This window comes from Cryptomeria japonica, chromosome 11, assembly GCF_030272615.1.
Source record: "Cryptomeria japonica chromosome 11, Sugi_1.0, whole genome shotgun sequence".
In the NCBI taxonomy this organism is placed as follows: Eukaryota; Viridiplantae; Streptophyta; class Pinopsida; order Cupressales; family Cupressaceae; genus Cryptomeria; species Cryptomeria japonica.
This window is the reverse complement of record NC_081415.1, coordinates 485,936,327-485,956,559: the sequence shown is the minus strand read 5'-3', so window position 1 is coordinate 485,956,559 and position 20,233 is coordinate 485,936,327. Positions and strand designations below refer to the sequence as shown.

The 20,233-nt window shown below is 34.8% G+C and overlaps 1 protein-coding gene across 1 annotated transcript in view; it reads right to left on the bottom strand.

Moving 5' to 3' along the window:
- LOC131032438 (tubulin-folding cofactor B) overlaps positions 1-20,233 on the bottom strand; it is a 188,294-nt gene that overhangs the window by 49,089 nt on the left and 118,972 nt on the right. The gene's annotated exons all lie outside the window — the stretch shown is intronic.

The following is a 20,233-nucleotide window of genomic DNA, read 5'->3' as shown; positions in this document are numbered from 1 at the left end:
TGTCTTTAATATTTTGGTTAAAAAAATGATAAAAAGTTACAATTGACAAAGTACTACAAATATCTTGTAGTATCCAGCATACAGATATTGCCTAGGGTGAAAATCTTAGATTCCTTGACAAAATGCCATACATGTGTATTTGCTTTATAGAGGAAATTTTAGAAGGCCAACATTGTACTGTTTGAATCATTTTGAAGACAATAAATCTATTTCATTGACATTCTGTTTTGGTGAAAATGAGAAAAGTAGTCCTTACTCCTGATGTTATAGCTTAAGCATTTAGCTTGGTACAAAACAAATAAAGAGCAAAATCAACTTGGAAAGACGATTTATTAACAGCATATAGACCCTAGAAAGAAAATTACCAAAACATACGTATAAAAGTTAATTTGTTCGCCGATTAAGTTTGTTACCAACATGTAATGCCTTCAAGTTATTAGGAAAGTTTTGGAGTTCTATAAAGGAATTTGTGATAAAAACACAGGCCCATATCAAAAAATCATTAAAGACGTTGATCAGACTAATTTATATACTATAGATCAAAATGATGATATATTCTTGCAACATATCTGACACAAACTGACTATAATACTTGATCACCATGGCCAAGAATTGGTTGACAATATGCAATACAAGCAAAAACATTGATGTGAATTTTAACTTTAATGTCCACATCTTTCTAAGCATATAGCATTTTTGTTACAGTTTTGGTGTCCAAAGGTATGGAAGAAGTATGAAGAAATACCAAGCTCATTTTGAAAAGGGTGGATCTTCCTGTACCAGTGCAAGTCTGTTATTTCAACTAATAGGGAAAAGTTCCTTATATCATATTTGATAGAGTTCCAATTCCAGAAACAAACTAATACAAACAAATCCTAGCATAATTGTCTCTTTCAAAAAAAACTTTGCATTTTGTTAGTTTAAGGCACACATTTTTTAGTCAGGTTATATTTATTTATTAGTTTCTGTGCAGATTTTATATAGCTTTCAGGGATCCTAAAGACCAAAACACACTTTTAAGGTGTTATTCTAAGGAATTCTTGATTTTCTGTCTCAGCATACTGCATGTTATGAATATACTCAAGGCACCCTAAATATAAGTTTCGACCACCAATTTTCCTCATGTCTCAATTCTTTGTTGATAGTATATTTTAAAACTTAATGAATGTTATAGCTAAGATGACTCTGAAGCAGAAATCTCTGGAGTTTCATAAAGTAGTGCTTGAAACAAAGAAGTGATATTTCATTTTACGATAAATAAGCAATTTAAATATATCATTATTCAGGTTTATACTGATTAACCTAATACCCAAACACAATTTTAAGGTGTTATTCGAAGGAATTCTTGATTTTCTGTCTCAAGCATACTGCATGTGATGAATATACTTAAGGCACCAAAATTAAAGTTTCAACCACCAATTTTCCTCATGTTCTCAATTTTTTGTGGCTAGCATATTTTCAAATTTAACAAATGTTATAGCTAAGAAGACTTTGGAGTGTAAATCTCTAGAGTTTCATAAAGTGGTTCTTGAAGCAAGAAGTGAGATTTCAGTTTAGGATGAATAAGCAATTTAAATTTATAATTATTCAGTTTTATACTGATAAAATTAATACCAAGACTAGTGGTAGACTCTAGACATGATATATTGTTAGAACATAACATTATTAGGGATCACATCCTTATAACATTTATATATAATGTTCTAATATAAGGTTATAAGCATATCCCATTTGAAATAATTATAATCTAATAATTATGAGATTATTAATTATTTATGAGTGGGGGTTATTGAAAAGGCATGACTAGTGAAGCCACCCTTCCTCCTATATTTAAGGAGGTTCTCTCTCATTTGAGAGGTATGTGAACTTGGAGCCTTGTGGTGAGTTACATCACTATGCACAGGAGGTATTATTGGTCATGTGGAAGTATTGGAGGAGTATCCCCAAGTTCATGTCTATTTTATGATAGACTATATTTGTAAGTGTTTAATAAAATGATGCTTTTATGGGGTTTTTTATCCGAAAGGGTTTTCCCCATGTATATCTTGTGTAACGTGTACATTTATGCTTGTATGATTCTCATTTTATTTATTTTATGATCTTGTTTATAATTATTAGTATCCTAAGATCCTAATTTCTAACATGGTATCAGAGCCTATTAGGCTTTACTAATCATTTTTACAGATTATTCTAGAAGATCTATAAAACTTGATGGTAAACTTCTTCATGCTCAATCAACATGTATCTTATATCATTAAGTAATTTCAAAATACTCATAAAATCAAGTTTCCACATTCAAGTAAGTATAATCTGTGAACCTAGTTTGAAAAGTAGGTGTTTTCTTCTATTAGTATTTTGGAAACATATGCAACCATTTAAATTATTTTACATTGGATAAGGACAAATTTGAGATAGTTTTTTCTTTGAAACAAATGACAGCTAAAAATGTTCTTTTTTAGTGAAAAACTATAATCAAATAACTTTTAATATTCTATCCATATTGATAAATATATACTTTAATATTCTATTCATATTGATAAACACATACTAATCAACAATAATTCTCAAAATTGATTTTAAATTTTCCAAATCAAATTCATTTTAAGTAGCTGGTTGGTAATTCCCAAAACCTTTTAATAGATTACATCATCTACTTATAAAATTTTCTTTATAATATCTTGAAATTAATAAAATAGATATTTAAAATTATACATTATTTTAAATATCATACATAAACTTGTCTAAAACACATGAGTCTCGTAAGAAAATTCTTCTACCTTTCATTGCCATATTGTTTTAATCTCCGTACTCATTTAAAATAAAAGACTTGTCCTTGTACGAAAGGTTGAGGAGGGCAAAATGAGTCACAACCCTTCACATATAACGCATTGTGTTTCAAACATTTCAACTACACTTAAAGCAGGAATTTTGTGTTGAAGAAGTCATTTGTGCCCCATTCAAAACAGTGCATGGAAGTAAAACATTTACCAAATATTTTTTTAACTATGAATTTTTATTCATATAATTTGAGAATGTATAGAGTCTATACAGTGCATGAATCATTCCCTCTTTCCATCACATTCCCAATTTGATCAGGTTCTAAACTCTTTGCAATGAGACATCTTTTCTTTTGACAGTTTCCCTATATACATTATATTTAAGTAGTGACTTAAACCTTAGTGGGAGCTTATGTATGGCTAAGGTATTTAAATGAATAATCCGCATGTATTACTTCCACTTGAAAAATTACTTTCATGCTCAGTAGCCTTCTTGCAGTTACATCTCACATATGAAACCAAATTCAAGTCATTTCTCCTTGAAATAGATAATGCAACTTAGTGTGATGCTAGGTGAAATTCGTAGGAAATTTTTTATTTTTTTTTCTACATCACATCTAAGTGTCTGATCAAAGGATTTTAGTCTGAAAAAGAATGACCAATAATGCTTTTTAGAGTTTATGATGGATCATTGTTCTCATATAACCACTTTTAAATTCATAAAGATGATGAAGTGATTTTAAGATTATGGAGTATAATCTACATTATTTTTATTAATATGAGATTAATTTCATAACAATTCTAAATGATAGTTTCAACCTCATGTTCAATAATGCCCTGGTCTCTTTCAAAATTTCTTGAGCTTTTTATAGAAGATATTGAATTGGGTCTATCAAAATAATGATATATCAAAATCTACACCCCTTCTAAGTATGATAAATTGGCATGATGGTATCTAGAAGCAAGCCATATACTTGAGGTCTCTTTCTCATTTTAAGAGGCATGTTATTATTATGGGAATATCTTAAACTACATTTTGATAGGGTAATTTTTGGTATCCATTGTCATTATCGTGTAATTTGTCTACCTATGACATTTCCCATCTACTTTCAATATTTAAAAAATAAAATAAAGAAAAGGATGTCTTCATATATATTTAAGACCCATGTAATGATATTTGAATCAATGTGTCGCATGCCCTTCAAGTGGCCCTTCCAAATTACTTATTATTATCTATATTAGTGCTTAAGTTTCATTTAAAAAGTAACATATGAACTAGTAGGAGAAAAGGGAAGGAACATCATGAATTATCTCAAATTAATTTTTTATTAGCATTTGATGAAGGATATGCATTATATTAACATTGAGGATATTCCTACTTGTACTATGTTTGTGAACAAATGATTTACTATCAAATTATAACAATGATCATCTATGGATAGAGAATAAAATATTCACCTATGAAATATAAAGGCTATTAAATATGCATAAGTAAATTTTAAAAAATTATCATTAGCATTTTTGGAGATCCTATTTTTTAATTATTATATTATGAAAAATGAAACACCTTATATTGATCTTATAATGGGTGGCTATCACCCTTACTAGAAAGGATAGCTCACCCGTTGCTTCAATTTTTTATGGATCATTATCTTACATGTAGTAGCATGTCTACTTTTGTTTTAAACATGACAACTAATTATCATGCTTATGCTTGTGAAAATATATATTGATCTACTTGTTACTTTTATGAGGAATACTATATGATCTTTGGCAAATGACAAATGCATAATATTATGTTTTTCTTTGCACCAAGAATCAAGTTTAATTGATTACTATGTCACTAACTATATTGTTTCTTGTATGGTGAGGTTATGCCTTCAAAACATATGGTGCAAGTGCTATTACATGGATGGTGCAATACTTTAATAAGAAGAATATTTTCTATGTGTCATTGAGTCAAATGGGCAAAAGATGAATGTAGCTCCTAAAGAGTCAATATGGACTTGAAGATTTATGGAAGAGTTCCATTTGGATACATGTAAAAGTACCATCTTACTTGAAGTTACTTTACTCTTTCTAGAGAATATCATTTCTAAATATCAAAATGAACATTGAAGATCATGGGCACCTCACTCAAGTGAAATTATTCCATAATAAAGGCACCTTGAAGATCATGGGCACCTCACTCAAGTGAAATCATTCCATAAAAAAAGACATCCTGAAGATCATGGGCACATGCTATATATTGGAATTTTAACTATCACTTTGAAATCGTCTATGCAGTGGTTGGTTCTAGGTGACCCCTTAAGGGGGAGTGTACATGACACCACCTTGTGGCTAAATCCTAGATGTAAGACCTAATAGGCATGAGACCTTTAGGCATTATATGCTCCAAATTCAAATAATGCTTGGCCTTAGGTGATGCCATTGAGGGGGAGTGTGTATGTCAATGACACCACCTAGTGGCTATATCCTATTTTTAAGTCCTACGGGCACATTATCGTAAGTCCTACGGGCAAATGTTTTTTAAGTCCTACGGGCACATTATTGTAAGTCCTACGGGCACATTATCGTAATTTTTACGGGCAGATTTTTTTTAAGTCCTACGGGCACAATATCGTAAGTCCTATGGGCAGATTTTTTTAAGTCCTACGGGCACATTATCGTAAGTCCTACAAGCAGATGTTTTTAAGTCCTATGGGCACATTAACGTAAGAACTATGGGCAGATGTTTTAAGTCCTACGCACAAATTATCGTAAGTCCTACGCGCAGATGTTTTTAAGTCCTATGGGCACAATATCGTAAGTTTGGCAAATGTTTTAAGTCCTACGAGCACATTGTATTAAGTCCTACAGGCATATTGTAAATTCTTCTCCTTGTAAATCTTCCACTTGTAAAAGAATTGTATTAAGACCTACGGGCACTATGTAATAAACCTGGGAAGAGGTTAATTTGAGGAGACTGCAGCTCCAATATAATTTTTTAAGACCTCATAGCATCATTTTTAAAACACTGGGATTATAAATTATGACAAGATGACTTTCATGTAGTCCGGAATGCATGATCTTCATATTGGCATATATTTGTGTCCCTGTTTATCACTGTCAAAGAAGACCAACACTACTGGTGTACTTCATTTTTTTCTTTTATGGAAATTGACATGCGATCCCCTATAAACATTAAGGGGGAGTGTTAGAACATAATGTTTTTAGGGATCACATCCTTATAACATTTATATATAATGTTCTAATATAAGGTTATAAAACCTTATATATTATATGCTTTATAAGCATATCCCATTTGAAAAAATTATAATCTAATAATTATTAGATTATTAATTATTTATGAGTGCGGGTTATTGAAAAGGTGTGACTAGTTAAGCCACCCTTCCTCCTATATTTAAGGAGGTTCTCTCTCATTTGAGAGGTATGTGAACTTGGAGCCTTGTGGTGAGTTACATCACTATGCACAGGAGGTATTATTGGTCATGTGGAAGTATTGGAGCAGTATCCCTAGGTTCATGTCTATTTTATGATAAACTATATTTGTGAGTGTTTAATAAAATCATACTTTATGGGCTTTTTTACCCGAAAGGGTTTTCCCCATGTATATCTTGTGTAACGTGTACATTTATGCTTGTAGGATTCTCATTTTATTTATTTTATGATCTTGTTTATAATGATTAGTATCCTAAGATCCTAATTTCTAACATATATGCTTAGTATTTAGTTGGTTGTGTGCATTATTTATAAATATTCATTCTCAAGACCATGCATTTAGAATTTATTTGAAAAGAAACAGGATTTGCTTGCAGGATCTGCAGAGTGTCCCATATGAAACTGAAGAAAGACTACAACCATCTTTGTCAAAGGAGAGAAAATAGGGATAAAAATGTGTGTGTGTGTGTGTGTAGGTCTGATGTTCTGAGGTACTCTTCTGGACTTGTTATTAGTAAGTGAAGTCTATGCTTGTACATGAGACAGTCATATTAATTTTTATATTTTGTTATTGATTAGGCTATTTTTTCCTTTCTTAATCTACTTAATGGCTTTCTTGTGAAAAGATGAGCATTTTATCTAGTTGGAAGAGAGAATTAGACACACCTAAATTCAAGTTAGATATTGACCCATGTAAAAAGACAGTTCATAGGAAGATTAAAACTCTACTGGGTGTAAGCTGCCTGACTATAAATAACAATAATAAACAGAAATGATTGTAGTATAAACAGAAAATGTAGATTAGAACAATACAACTCAAATAATGCATTATATTTATGGGTATGCAAAGTACAACAAACAACAGGCAAAAGTCCATGGAAAATGCACATGAGAGCTCCCCAACAATGTCCAAGAGAGGACCACAAGTACAATCCATGAAGGCAATGGGCATAGTGGTTGATATCGCTAACCACCTAACCAATCAATACTAATAAAATTATAAATCAATCTGTACACAAACATATCGATAGACAGTCTTTTCCCGATACAAATTGATATTCCTTTATTCAAACATTCTTCTCTGTCATTGTATCTGACTTCTTACAAAAAAAAATGAGCCATGTACGATAAACATAAATGACATCCTATACTAGAGATAGGGAAGCATTATACTTTCTAAACTCCTTGCAAACCATCAATCTTTCTTCCAAGAGGAGTGACCATGTAGATGTGAATTGATTAATGGAGCATGTGACGATTCTTCACACATTCTTGTATTAATTTGGCTCTTGTACTAAACTTTGTAGTCAATTAGATGTTTCCTAACCCAACAACTTAGGGAATGATGAGCACACAATTATATTGAGAGGGGGATGAATCAGTATAGCAATATTCTTTTTCCTTTTAAAACTTAATCAATCACTTTAAGATTTAATCAAATTCAGTGCATATAAATCAAAAAGTGAGCAACACAATAACAACACACTTTACGTGGAAAACATTGGGAGAGAAAACCACGGCAAAATTATTGCTTTTATTAAGTAGGCACCAAACCCTCATTCAATTTGTGAGCACCAACCCACTAGAGGCACCAAGTCCTCATTCAATTTCATCTCTAAATTCTGCTATAAATCTCTTCTCAATCTGCTATAATTCTCTTCTCCAATCTGCTATAAGCTGATCATAAAACTACCACAAAATCTGATTACTATCCCTTTACTAACATGCAAATAATTTCCCACAATCTCCTATAATCTGCAAATAATCTTCTCAAAATTTTGGCTTCATTTGCTGGTGTATCTGATGTATTTATTTGCCTTTCACTCCTCAACACATGCCATCTTCACAACTTCTCAAAATCATTTTGTATCTTTTCCAAGAGGGTTGATTCCCTAGGATCATTTCTTTTCATTAATAAACATATCTCTCAAATAATAACAAATCACATCTTTTCCCTAATCACACCCTTTCAGACTTATGTTTATTGCTGCACTTTGAATATATTAATCTTCAATATATTGTTGCACCCTTCAATATCTTAATTAAACCTTTCTAATCAAATACAATCATCGTGTAATACAATCACTTGCATTAATAACCATAGTCACTTCTTCTTTGTTAATGTTTATTTAAACAAATTGCACCCCTAAACTACACGACTAATTCTCTGCACATTATATATAATGAATCACTATCTTTAAAGATAGTAATCACTCCAAAAAAATGAAGTCGGCTGCTCATTAATTAAAGTTCCTTATGAGTTTGTTATTCATGAAGTCAGCCATTTTGATCATTAAGATATATGATGAAGTCACCATATTTTGGAAAAGAAACTCGCCCAACAGGAATCGGGCATATTGTTGTTCCACCGATTCTTCATGTGCACGTATGCACATTAAATTGGGTGATTAATCTTTTCAAGGGAAGTTGGCCATCTAATACTTTAATTTCATCTCCCATAATCACTGTAATCATTGTCAGTCTTCATAATCGTCAACACATCATGACATCAATGACAAGTCTTCAACAGGGAATGCCCTAGGCAATTCTTGGCTATATTGAGTACTCTTCAGTTACCAAACAAAATCTGAACATTGCCAGTCTTCATAATCTTCAACACATCATGACATCAAATGACAAATCTTCAACAAGGAATGCCCTAGGCAATTCTTCGTTGTATCGAGTACTCTTAAGTTACCAAACAAAATCTGAACATTGTCAGTCTTCATAGTCTTCAACACATCATGACATCAATGACAAATCTTCAATAGGGAATGCCCTAGGCAATTCTTGGCTATATTGAGTACTCTTAAGTTATATCTTGGAGTGCATGAAATATAAAGTATTGCCTTATATCTATTCAATATGGCCTCTTCTTTTCTTACCTATAGGACATTTATATTACTGCTATAAAATTGCTAGTCCAAAAGAACCATTTCATGCACTAGTCAAGAAAAGGGTTTGTATTGCATCATGCTTCTCCAAACATCCCAATAAAACAAACATTGTCATTCACAAAATAAATCAATTAGATGTTGTAATGTCCCCTTCTTAGGCCTAGTTAGTTTGGTAACAGTTAGCCTATTTCTTGAGTAACTGTAAGCTAATTGATTACGGTGAGAGGATTGCAAAGATCCTGGAGAGCACAGGTTCAATCTTTGATGCAGGAGCCTCGAGTGGTGTAAGGGCAATCTTGCATCACCCAAAAATATTTCCTTTTTGTTTAAGTTTTCTTTTAATGTTTTTGCATTTTTGGATACCCATTTGGACGAATAAGAGATTCCAACATTTAGAAATGACAAGCTGCTTTTTCTAGCCAACTGCCCAAAATAGAAAGTTTTCTATTTAAAGGCGGGTGGAGCCCGAATTTTGTGGGAAGCTTGAGAATGTAAAAATAAGCACTTTGGCGAAAGAATCAAGTTGAAATCAATTACGGTTTGAAAGTTATTCAAGTTTCAGTTTCCCGAAAAACCGAAAACAATTCTTCTGAGTCAAATTTGATGCATTAAATAGCCTCAAATGGCTCTGAAAACGAAGGAAATAGGCAAAGAAAATTCTTCACATATTCTTCACTTAGAGAGCTTTCCGATGCTTCAAACAGTGTGTCAATCCGATCACCGGTTCAAAAGCTATGGTTGCCAGAAGTTGGACCATAATTCGGAAAGTTTCCAGTTTTGAAATTTGGCTCAATTTTGAAATTCAAATTGTATGTTTTGGGGCTAGACTGCCAAATTTTAATTTCTAAATTGTAATTTTGGCTCCAAACCAAAAAGGACTATTTAAGAAACTGTAGGTCATTTCTGAGTTTAGTTTTTGGAGAGTTTTTGGATGTGAGTTGGGAGTTGGAAAATTTGCATTGTAAGGGTTTCCAGAAAACTCTGAAGCTGTAACGTGTTGCAACTTGTGAGGATTTATTCTCCTGTTTTGTAATTGCATGTATTGAAAATTGCTCTCAGATATGGTGCAGGGAACCCAAGGCATATCTCAAACTCTTGAAGATCACTAGGTTGTAGTAAGTGGTTAAAATGATGTAATCATGGTGTTGATCCACCTAATAATGTTTTTGGTCCAATTTGTAAGGCTAAGAGTGCCAAAGGTACCTTAAGACAACCTTGGGTCTCATTAGACCAATAGGACCTTAGAATAGGATGTCATAAGTGATTTGGTGTTATTTTAGTAAATAAATGACTTTACGATAGATCCTAAACATGTTTGAATGTTGGAGGATGCAAATTGCCAAAAGTTGCAAAATTGTCAAAATTTTGTCAACAACTTTTTGCAATATTGCTCCGAGAAGTTGCATTTTGGTTCCAACGGTCATAACCATTCAAAAAGGTGGTTATGTTCGTTGGAAAGGGTCTATGTAAGCATGTGAAGGTTGGTGTCATGTCCCCTCCTGGATCGTTATATATATACGGAAAGAAAGAGACAGACCCTAAATGAAGAAATTATTATTATTAATTAATATAAGAATTACCAATGAATGATTATTTAAAATTCATTAATTAAATATTATTTATGAACATGATGTAAATATTAATATTAATTTCTTATTTATCAAATAATAGTATAAATTTTACAATACTATATTATTGACAAAACATAATAAAGTAATTAGAAAAAAAATATAATAATAAATAAAATTCAGAGAAACAACTATTCAATAAAAAAAGCAATAGAATAGCACTCATCCTAATCAATAAATAAAGTTGATTATTAAATCAAATATAAATTAACTGCTGTTGTCAGAGATTGTTCCCTCACAATAGACAGTGATATTCAGTAATGTAAAACTAATAGAAATTAAATAGTTTAACTACTGATTTTCCTCTCTTTCAACTAATCGATATTACAACATTAAGTTGTAATAATCAGCACTTATATCCTCAATGTTATCACAAACTATCAATGAATGGACAATCAGTAATAGGATTAATATCCAACTAATAATCATAATAATATTGTTCGATCATATATGACAAACCGTTCCATATACAGTAATTAGCATAGATTAATAAGCATTATGGAAGGATCTTATTCCCGTAAAGTCTAAATGACTTTGTCTCTTGCTACCGCTTTGTGGATTAAGAGAGCATCAACATATCGTGGAAAGCAAATATCACATGAGTCGATCTTCTATCGACGTATGGGAAAGAATACTAATCAAATGATTAGACAGCAGTGATTAAGAAAGTGAGGAGTTGTTAAGACAACTCTATCAAATTAACCGATGGTCAAGGAAGAATGTGATCGCTTAAGGAGAAACATCATAATGAATAGACGTATCTCTAGTGAGGCAACCTTACCATCGTATATATGGAGGGTGTGTATCTCTTTAGAAAGATCACGGAGGGATAGCTCAGACTAAGCAAGGGACTTCAAGTTTAGAATCAGATTGGTACATTAGTAGTTCTTGTATTTATTCAGATCTGTTCTGTCGGGTCAGGGCCAGTAACATATCACCATTAGATATATCAGACACAACATCAGATTAGTGCTGCAAGGTTATACATCCACATTACAGAGCCAACATTGCATGGGTTAAGAGATCATAGTAGAGACTGCAATCCATATGGCTAAAGCAATATCGCATTATATCTCAGTGCGTATTTACATTGCTATACTTGATATAGTATGCGATCCTTACATTAAGTACAAATACCTCAATTCATTGAGGAATACACTTAATTATATTAATCATAGTTAGGGGAGAGGATGCGTGGTTTCAGGAATATAAACATATGTACAAGGAAACATTAATAGGAAGATAGACGGCAGATTTAGTAAAGAACTTTATGAATGTCATATTATAAAGAGGAATTAGTGAAGGAGTTTATGATAGACTCATGCAGAAATTGTAGTCTGATTTGTGGCAAATTTAAGGTAGCCTTAAAGGAGAACATAGGAGGAGGATAGGAGACTGCTACGTGGAAGGAAAGAAAAGTCAGCAAGCTACACCATTAGGTTACGCACAGGTAAGTTTTGTATGGATATTTTATTATACATGTTAATAAATATATATAATAAACATGATGTTACATATGTTGAGGAATATAAATAAAGAATACCTTAATACATGTATTAATGAATATGAATAATGAATAGTTTAATATATGTATTAATAAATATAAATAATGAATATTTTAATATATATATTAATGAATATGAATAATGAATAGTTTAATATATGTATTAATAAATATAAATAATGAATATTTTAATACATATGTTAATGAAAGGTTCTTAGATGTTAATGAATATGTATAAACATAAGTAATAAATACATATCAATGAATAGTAGGAATATATGTTAAGAAATAAATGTGAATATTGGATAATGAACATTTTTATGAATATATGTTAGGGAATACATGTTAAATCAGGAATATGTAAATGTGGATTATGGAATAAGAAAATAGTAAGGAAATGCAAAAATGTATTACAAATGTAATCACATGTTGGAGGCTATAGGGAGGAAACTCCCTTAGTCTAAGGGAGGGATTATGATAATCCTGTAATAACCCCCATGATATCACTTGATGCAAATTATTAAATAATATTAATATCCTAAAGAAGAAATAAATCGTTAAATATTGTAAATAGATGATTTAAAATATAAAATAATAAAGAAAAATATTATTAAATGTCAATATAAAAGAAAATATATTTAATATATATTAAGAAAGTATTATATTATATTTAATACATTTACAATGGCAATATTTAATATATAATAGTTAGTATATTCACAAAATATAATAAGTAACCCCCTCACCCCCTCCCCCCCGCACAAACTAATGTTAACATATATCAATTCTTATTAAAACTCCCACCCCCACGATTACCCCCGCACAAAGGGATGCGATGGTAAACACAGCCTGGGCTGCGGTTACCCTCGCACCCCTTCATGCGGAAGGGGACCCGTGGAGGGGCACATCCTTTCACCGGGTTTAAAGGGGAAGGAAGGAGGAGAGCGGAGGGAAAGAGGGGAAAAAGGGAAGAAAGGTCTTCTACGGCAGTGGAGAGGTAAGGAACAGAGGGTTCCTGGTATTATATAATATAATATTAGTTAATGTGTTCACATCAGTTAATATGTAACATCATATTTATTAGTTAATGTGAGATACTTATTAATACTAGTTAATAGGTAATGTGTAATGTTAATTAATAGGTGATATTAATTGTAGTCTAGGGAATATATATGTATTAATTAATGTGTAGTATTCACTGGTCATTAAATATAGGTAAAAGGCATAATCATGTTAATGGTTGTATACGCAAGTTTACACATTAGGAAGGATTACTTAATACAAAGGTATTTAATGAAATGTAATGCATATGTAAAAGATGGAAAATCATATATATATATATATATATATATATATTAATTAAGAATACATTAAGAATTCATGTTAACACAAGGGATAGTTTATGAATTAAAACTAGTATGCAAATGTATGGCTTGGTTGACTAAAACTCAACCAAGAAGAGAAGGATTTGGTCAATTTCCCTTGAGGACTTGGATGATGGAGGCATCACCCAAGACAAGGAAAGGCAAGGGTCTTCCTTGGCTGGCTTGGGTATAAGAGGTTATACCCAAGACAGGACTCAAAGGTCGGGTCGATCCCCTCTGAGGACTTGGATGATGAAGGCATCACCCAAGGCAAGGAATAGACAAGGGTCTTCCTTGGATGGCTTGGGTGTAAGAGGTTACACCCAAGACAGGATTCGAACTCATCTTCGATTTCCTAGAGGGCTTGGGACCAAGGGGTTCCAAGAAGGCGGGCCTCACGGCCGCCTAAGGACATACTTACGTATGGCATTGTATCATTTTTATTAGATGGAAATTATGATTATGTTGATTAAGTATTAAAGTTAGATTGCAAATTAGATTACATATGTATATATATGTTTGTTGTGTTCTAACAATCTGTTTTGCAGGTTAATGATCTCTAAATAGTAGGGACATTACAAATCCCTAGGGCAGTATATATACTAAATATCTATATGCATACATATGGCTTGGTTGACTAAGTTCAACTAAGAAGAGACGGATCTGGCCGATCCCCTCTGAGGACTTGGATGATGAGATGCATCACCCAAGGCAAGGAACGAACATAGGCTCTTCCTTGGATGGCTTGGGTGTAAGAGGTTACACCCAAGACGGGAATCGAACTAACCTTCGATTTCCTGGAGGGCTTGGATGTAAGAAATTACATTCAAGACAGGAATCGAATTAACCTTCGACTTCCTGGAGGGCTTGGATGTAAGAAATTGCATTCAAGACAGGAGTCGAATTCACCTTTGACTTCCTGGAGGGCTTGGAACCACGATGGGTTCCAAGAAGGCGAGCTTCATGGCCGCCTAAGGACATATCGCCGTATGGCATTCGTATCCTTTTTATTAAATGAGAACTGTGATTATATTGATTAAGTAGTTTAAAGTTAGATGGCAAGTATATTAGTTATATATATATATATATCTATTGTTTTCTAACAATCTATTTTGCAGGACAGTGATCTCTAACTAGTAGGGGCATTACAGTTGGAGCGATTGGATGATACTTTTGGTGGAAATTTGAATGAAAAGCACTGAATTTCTTTTCTGAGACAGTACGGTCCAGTACGGATTGCCAGACCAAAACCCTGGGCATGGAATGTTAGTAAATTGAATCACCTCTTATTTTCCTGTGTTTGGAGTTCACTTGGTAACCGAAGTAGAGGTTTTATCTTCATTCTGTTCAGCCTGGTCTAGAAACCCTTAATTTCAGGGTTAGTGCAGAGATGGAGCCCTAACTTGTCTTTTCTGAAGTGGAATCTCACGGCCACTTGGAAAATGCAAGTTAGGGGAGTGTATAGTAAGACCCTAAAGGCTCACGACTGGAGGAGTTTGTCTGTTGCCTCAACCACCAAGTCCTAGGCTAAATATCTCTATGTATTTAGCCTAAGCGATGAGACCATTGTGTGGACAGTCAGCCAAACAAGCAAGGTGACCGGTTTGATAGTGGATCCTATTCATTTGGAGGTAGAAGGACCTAACCAAAGTGTTGCATTGGTTCTATGCACCCATTCCTTGATACTTGCTTTGTTAACCAAGCCTAATTAGGCCTATTAGGTCTGTGAACATAGCAAGGGTTAGGGTATGTTGGAGTAGGCTCAATTCTTGCAACTTTGGGATCTCCTATAAGTCCAAAAGGGTATCCAAAACAATGATTTGTTTGTCTAGCCCTTTGGAAGTTTTGCAAGTTGTTACCCATAACCCGACTAAAGAGACCTACTAGGATCCTCTAGCCCTATAAGGGTTCTTAGCCTTGTGAAAGTCCTAGAACCCCATTTGTGGTTGATTGTCCTTATAGTAGACATAAGTAATCTATCCCAATCATCAGATAGAGGATTTGTAGACCGGAGGTCAAGTTTCCATATTTTGGTCAAACTTAGGGAAAGTGTCCCTAAAACCCAATCTTGGTTGGAGTTGTGCAAGGTCCCTAGGGGTGTGAAACACACTTAGGAGATCAGTCCTTCCATCAAGGAAGCCATTGGACCACTTAGGAGTGAGAAAATCAATCTTTGGGTGTATAAACCAAGAAGTAGGCCCATTAGGACATTTCTTGCTGAGTACTCTGCATCAAGATAATAATAAAATAATCTTTTATTGTCTCATTTGCTATGCTTTTCTAAGTCTAAGGTTCTACCCTCATCAAGTGGTATCAGAGCGGGTTGTTCCTGAGTGTGTGGACAGATAGCCGAATGTGAGGCAATTCGCACCAGGACTTGTGATTGTGGGCTCGTGGTCAAGATGCCTCCAAGAGTGATGCGTAGTGGCAGAAATGTTGGTGCCAAAAATGTTGGTGGTAGAAATGCTTTGGCAAATGAGGGTTGGAGAGCCCTCTAGAGACAGATTGATGTGTTACAATAAGAGCTAAGAAGAGGGTTTAATCTGAGGAGAGGAGAAAGTGATGACGAAGAAGAGGTTGAAGATACATCCTTAGATGAAGCACAAGAAGCAATAGATCAGAATCAGGCTCGATTGTTGAGGGTCATTTCTCAGATTGGGAAGAGACCCAAAATTGAAGTCTCTATTTTTTCTGGAAATCTGAACCCAGAAGTGTTGATTGATTGGATAAATGAGCTGGAGGAGTATTTTGAATATGAGGAAAGAGAGGACCCAGATTGGGTTAAGTTTGCAAAGACAAAGCTAAAGGGTCATGCCAGTATTTGGTGGAAAGAGGTCCAACTTGAAAATAATAGGAGAGGAAAGGGAAAGATCACCAGATGGGATCGAATGGTTGAGAAACTGAAAAAGTAGCTCATTCCCATGGACTACGAGTTGGATTTGCTAAAGAAATTACAAGGATTAAAGCAAGGTAGCAAGTCTGTGAAGGAGTATACAGAAGAATTTTACAAAATAATCATCAAAACAGGCCATGCAGAGGCCAACAAGGAGAAAGTCACCCATTACCTTAATAGGTTGAGGCCAAGTACTCAGGAAGAGCTGAGCCTGGTCAGAATGGGCAATATTGAAGAAGCCTATCAATTTGCATTAAAGGTTGAGGAGAAACTGAATAAAAGATTTGAAGGCAAGAAAAAAGGGAAAGCCCAAGGCGGCAAAGGTGGTGGAAGATCTTTTGGAAGCCAAAATGAAGATCAGAAGAAAAATGATGATGCGAATACCAACTGAAATCAAAAGGGTGATAATTTTTATCGCCCCCCGTGAACAAAACAATGGTGAACAGCGAGGAAGAGGAAGAGGAGGGCTTGACAAGGGTCTAGGAGAGGAGATTTTAGAGGAACCTGTTTCCAATGTGGGGAAGAAGGGCATAGAGCCTTTGAATGCCCACAACACCAAGGAAGGAGAGACAGAAGGAATGAAGGCCATGCACGAGTTGCAAATGCAGACGAAGAAGTTTAGTCTGAACATTCTAATGATGCTGAAAGGGGAAAAGCCCCAGTTATCAGGAGAACCCTAATGAATGAGGAAAAAGAACCAGATCAGAGGAAGAGTTTGTTCCGCACCAAATGCAAATGTGAAAACAAGTGTTGTGATGTGACTATTGACGGTGGGAGCACTGATAATCTGGTGTCTGAAGAGATGGTTACAAAGTTGAAGCTGAAGAGGGAAAGACATCCACAACCATATTGGATAGCTTGGTTGCAAAATGACCACAAAGTTACGGTCAGTGAGCAGTGTTTGGTGAAATTCAAGATTGGTAGTTACCGTGATGAGGTACTCTGTGACATCATACCCATGAATGCATGTCACATGATGTTAGGGAGGCCATGGCAGTTTGATAGGCGTGTTGTACATGATGGTTGTGCAAACACATATACCCTAACAAAGGATGGAGTTCGCCATAAGCTGAAACCCCTGAAGGAAGTGGAAGAGAAGGTATGTAGTAATGCCAAAATATGTTTTGTTGATGGACGAAAAAATTTTGGAAGGCATGAAACACGAACCTGTGTGTTTTGCATTAATCCCTAGAGTGGATAAAGAAGATAGCAAAGAGGTGCCTATAGAAGTTTCTAGTTTGTTGAATGAGTTTCAGGACATCGTGTCTAATAATGTACCTGAGGGTTTACCACCTATGAGGAATATCAGTTGTCAACTTGACTTGATCCCTGGAGCCAGTTTGCCAAATAAGACAACCCACAGAATGACTCCAACAGAAAATGAAGACTTGAACCGACAGGTTCAAGAGTTGTTGAGAAAAGGATTGATTCGAGAGACCCTGAGTCCATGTTCAGTACCTGCAGTACTAGCACCAAAAAAGAATAGAGAATGGAGGATGTGTACGGACTCTAGGGCCATAAACAAGATAACAATCAAGTACAGATTTCCCCTACAAAGGATGGATCACCTTATGGACTGCTTGGGTGGAGCAGAGTACTTCACAAAGATTGATCTGAAGAGTGGATATCACCAGATCCGGATTAAAGAGGGGGACGAGTGGAAGACCGCCTTCAAAACCAAGGAAGGCCTGTATGAGTGGTTTGTCATGCATGTTGGGCTAACCAATGCACCAAGCACATTCATGCAGCTCATGAACAAGGTATTGAAAGAATTTTTGGGTAAGTTTGTTATTGTGTACTTCAATGATATATTGATTTTCAGTAAGACATTGGAGGAGCATTTAATGCATATTCCTAGAGTTTTTGAGAAGCTGAGAGAGGAGAAGTTATTGATTAATTTGAAGAAGTGTAGTTTTGTGAAGGAGTTGGTGTACTTGGGGTTTGTTGTCTCACTAGTAAGTCTTAAAATGGACCCAGAGAAAGTGAAGGCTATTTTGGAATGGCCTACCTCGAGGACTGCTACTGAGGTGAGGTCTTTTCATGGTTTGGCCAACTTTTACAAAAAGTTCATTAGAAACTTCAGCAGTATTTGTGCACCCCTGACTAAAACGATGAGAGGGGATAGGAAGGAGTTTAAGTGGAGCATTGGAGCAGCAAAGTTTCAACATGTTGAAGAAGAAGGTGACAGGGCAACCTGTATTATCCCTTCCAGACTTTAACAAGGTGTTTCGGGTGGATTGTGATGCCAGCGGTAATGCCATTGGAGTTGTTTTTGAGCCAAGAAGGTAGGCCCATTGCATATTTCAGTGAAAAGCTAAATGATGCAAAAAAGAAATATATTGTTTATGATCAGGAATTTTATGCAAAAGTTCAAGCATTGAAGAAATGGAGACACTCTGTTGCCAAAGGAATTTGCTTTGTATACTGATCATCAAGCATTGCAGTACCTGAATAGTCAAGGAAAATTGAATCAGAGACATTTGAAATGGGTGGAGTTTTTGCAAAGTTATACTTTTGTCTTGAAGCACAAGAGTGGGAGGTCTAATAGAGTTGCAGATGCCTTAACTAGGAGGCAGATTTTGCTAATAGAGATGCAGTTTGAAGTGGTTGGGTTCAATGAACTTAAGACATTGTATCCTAGGGATCCTGATTTTGCAGAGGCTTGGAAGCTTGCAAGGAGCCTGTTACCTTAGACAAGACGAGATGGCTAGATTTCATAATCCAGGATGATATGTTGTTCAAGGGAAACCAGTTGTGCATTCCCAGGAGCTCCATGAGGGAGAATTTGATCAAAGAGAAGCACAATGGAGGAATGGCAGGACACTTTGGTCGAGATAAGACCATTGCCATCATTAGTGAGTATTATTATTGGCCTCAATTATCACAGGATGTGAAGAAATTTGTGCAGAGTTGCAAGGTGTGTCAGATGGCTAAAGGAGTAAGCCAGAATACAAGGTAGTATAAGCCATTACCTATACCTGAGAGGCAATGGAAAGATATAAGCATGGATTTTGTTCTTGGTTTACCAAGGACACAGAGAGAAAATGTTAAAGTATTTGTGGTGGTTGACAGGTTTTCAAAGATGGTGCATTTCATCCCATGCCAAAAGACCCGTGACATTATCCACATTGCTGATTTGTTCTTCAGAGAGGTGGTAAGACTGCATGGTTTGCCAAAGAGTATTGTTTCAAATCGTGATACCAAATTTGTTGGATACTTTTGGAGGACCTTGTGGAAGAAATTGAAGACAGAGTTGAAGTTCAGTTTTGCATACCATCCGCAGACCGATGAGCAGACTGAAGTAGTGAATGGGAGTTTGGGTAACCTACTAAGATGCTTGGTAGGAGATAAACCCAAGGGATGGGATCTGATCTTACCATAGGCAAAATTTGCTTACAAGAATTTTGTCAACAAGAGCACTGGTAGATCACCATTCCAAATTGTATATGGAGGCAGTCCAAGGACCACAGCAGAATTAAGGAAGATAGACCAAGAGAAGCATACAAGCGTTGAAGCCGAAGACTTTGCAGAACACATCAAGAATATACATGGAGAGGTGAAGAAGCACATTAACAAGATGAATCTGTTGTATAAGGCTAAGGTAGATCAGAAAATGAGGTATAAGGAGTTTCATATTGGGGATGAAGTGATGGTCCATCTAAGAAAAGAAAGGTTTCTAGTGGAGACATACAAGAAGCTGAAGATGAAGAAGTTTGGTCCCTGCAAGAT